The sequence below is a fragment of the Physella acuta genome, unplaced genomic scaffold (genome assembly GCF_028476545.2).
Source record: "Physella acuta isolate Inbredline_101_S28 unplaced genomic scaffold, ASM2847654v3 ptg000281l, whole genome shotgun sequence".
Taxonomy (NCBI): Eukaryota; Metazoa; Mollusca; class Gastropoda; family Physidae; genus Physella; species Physella acuta.
In genome coordinates, this window is record NW_026731800.1 from 370,001 (window position 1) to 373,160 (window position 3,160).

Here is a 3,160-nt window from a genome sequence, read left to right on the forward strand (position 1 = left end):
ATTTTAAGAAATAATTAACTTGAATTGCCTGTTAAGAAAACGTGGATTTTTTCTCACCAATTATTGTTTTTTTTTTACCTTGGGATTTGTAATCTTAAGGGTGAGTTGGGTGTGGTAATAGTGCATGAGCACCATTTGGGTTGTTTGTGGGAAGTTTCAGGTTGGTGATGGTGATGGTGATTTGATGGTGATTTGATGGTAGAATGTTAAATAGGTGATAGGATTGATGATTTATTAGATGGTAGAAAGTTGCATCGGGGTGATTTGTATGATGGTAGAAAGTTGTATCAGTGATGGTATATCAGGTTGGCGATTTATTTGATGGTTGAAGTTTTTATTGGTCGTGGTATCTCAGGTTGCTGATGGTGATGGTATAAAATTGTGTCGGTGATGTTGATTTGTATGCTGGCAGAATGTTGTATCGGTGATGGTATTTAGGGTTGATGTTGATGAAATTTTTAATGGTATAAAGTTGTATCGGTGATGGTATTTGAACCGATGACGGTGAATGATACTTATGGTGGTGAGCGATGTTGACGTAGAAAGATTGTGTGGATAGTTGTAGGTGGTGTAAAAAAACGTATGTGATATTGTCAACATGTTGGTTCTGGCTGTTGTATTAATATATATATATATATATATATATATATATATATATATATATATATATATATATATATATATATATATATATATATATATATATATATATATATATATATATATATATATATATATATATATATATATATTTATTAATATATATATATATATATATATATTAATATATATATATATATATATATATTAATATATATATATATATATATATATATATATATATATATATATATATATATATATATATATATATATATATATATATATATATATATATATATATATATATATATATATATATATCAGCAGAGTAAGAAATGACCATCAGTAAAAACCAGTTTAGTTGAAAATGATCACTCTGGCTCGAATGATCAATTTTGTTTGAAACATTTTTGACATTGGTGTAAAAAAAAGGATAAATAAAGTGATAGAACGGACAATGCTTTCGAAGATGGAATTGTCGTTTAAGATCGTCTGTATTGCTTTCAAAGTTGACCAACGTGGTCAATTAGCTCTAGTGGTCAATCCCCGTCTGTAACTACAGACCACTGCCCACCCCGCCCGCCTACCGTTCAGATTACTCAACATTTGTAAACCCTATCAAAGCTTCGTTAAGAGTTCAACCGATGACTACGCTTCATTGCGCCTCGACAGGGGTGGGGGTGGGGGGTAACGGGGGTTATGGAAACAGTAAGTTCAGTTCTGCTTAATAATTGAAGTAAAATAGTTCCACTTTTGTTTCTTCCATTCACTGATTATTGTCACATTGTTGATAATAATCGCCACAGTTGAAAGAAAATTTTCGCTCCGCTCATATGGAACGGTAAAGGTTTTTTTTTTTCCGTTAGCCATTTCTTCCTGCATTGTTGGAACTGTTTTGTTTACACGTTATGAGCGTGGTTGTAATTTGTATTGACGAGGTAATAAAAACAAAGGCTAGGTGGGTTTATGGGGATTTTTGTTTGGAGAATGTGGGGAGGGATTGGGGTGTGTGTGTGGGGGGGGGGGGGGTGTTGGTGTGGTGCTGAGATGTGTGGAGATGGTGGTGTGGTGTTTGTGTTGTGTTAAGGTCTTGGTCTTGTTATGCTGAAATGATGTTGGAGAGATATTTTTGTAATGGTGTGTGAAGTTGGTGTGATGATGGTGTGATGATGGTGTGATGTTAGTGACATGTTGGTGTAATGTTGATGTGATATTGATTTGATGTAATGTTAGTTATATTGGTGTGATGTTAGTGTCGTATTGGTGTGATGTTGGCGTGATGTTGATGTGATATTGGTGTGATGTTGGTGTGATGTTGGTGTGATGTTTGTGTGATGTTGATGTGATGTTGGTGTGATGTTGGTGTGATGTTGATGTGATATTGGTGTGATGTGCTGTTAGTGTTACATTGGTGTGATGTTGATATGATGTTAGTGTCATACTCGTTTGATGTGGATGTGATGTTGGTGTAGTGTTGATGTGATTTTGATGTGATGTTGGTGAGATGTTTGTAGGTATATCATTGAGCTGTTAGGGTGATGTTAGCGTGATGTTAAGTGACGTGAGTGATCTGTTGTTAATGTGTTTGTTGTGATGTTGTCGTGTTGATAAAATGGACTTGTTTTGATACTATGTTGACAAAATGCTAATGCAATGTGTAAAGTGTGATGTTTATGTGATTTTAATGTGAAGCTATACCTTACAAATAGAATAAATAGTTCTTTCGAATCTATTGTATTTTTTTTACAGATGAAAGCTACCCTATTAGGCACAGCTTGTATACATCGTTATTCTGAAAAGACATACGTTTCAATATTGCGTCAATTAATTTAAAAATGCTAATTTAAGGCTTAATTAATTTGTTGGTGTCTGTTAAAATGGTAAATTGTGTAGTTAATGGCTTACTTTTTAAAGTTTGCACTTATACAATAGGGCTCTTTTTAGAAGTGCGCATTTATACATCTATGTCGGTATGTTTGTTTCTGTGTTAATACGCACTTTGATAATAGAACTAACCGTTGCAGATGGACAGATAGACATTTCGATAGATCCCATCTATGTAAACAACGCTTAAGTTTTTAGCGCCCCGCCCTCTAAAACATCAGTTTTTTTTTCAAATACAGAACTTCGACAGAATTGAAAACATGAAAACAGCCCTGTTAGATTTTAAATCTGTTAATAGAATAAATTCACAACGTAGAAGTTAGTTTTAAGAACTTCCTACAATGGTAGAATCTACGTCTTTTCGTGCGATGATCTTGGGAAGATACGTAAAACCGTCTGAATACGACTACGCCCAAGGTAGTTGGTGGTCAGCTCTAAGCTTTTGGGGTATTTTGATGTTCATGTATTTCTATAAAAAAATGCTTTTGTGTGGCGCTAAAAATGTTTTTGTGTGGTACTCCATGAAACAAGATGAGGCATTTTCGTTGGCCTTAAAACGGTAGTGGTCTGATGGTGTTACAATCACATTGTAATAAAGGTGGGGACGGAATGGTCGGATGGTAGAGCTTACGACTGCTAACGAAAAAGTCTCGAGTTCGGATCCCGGGCTCGA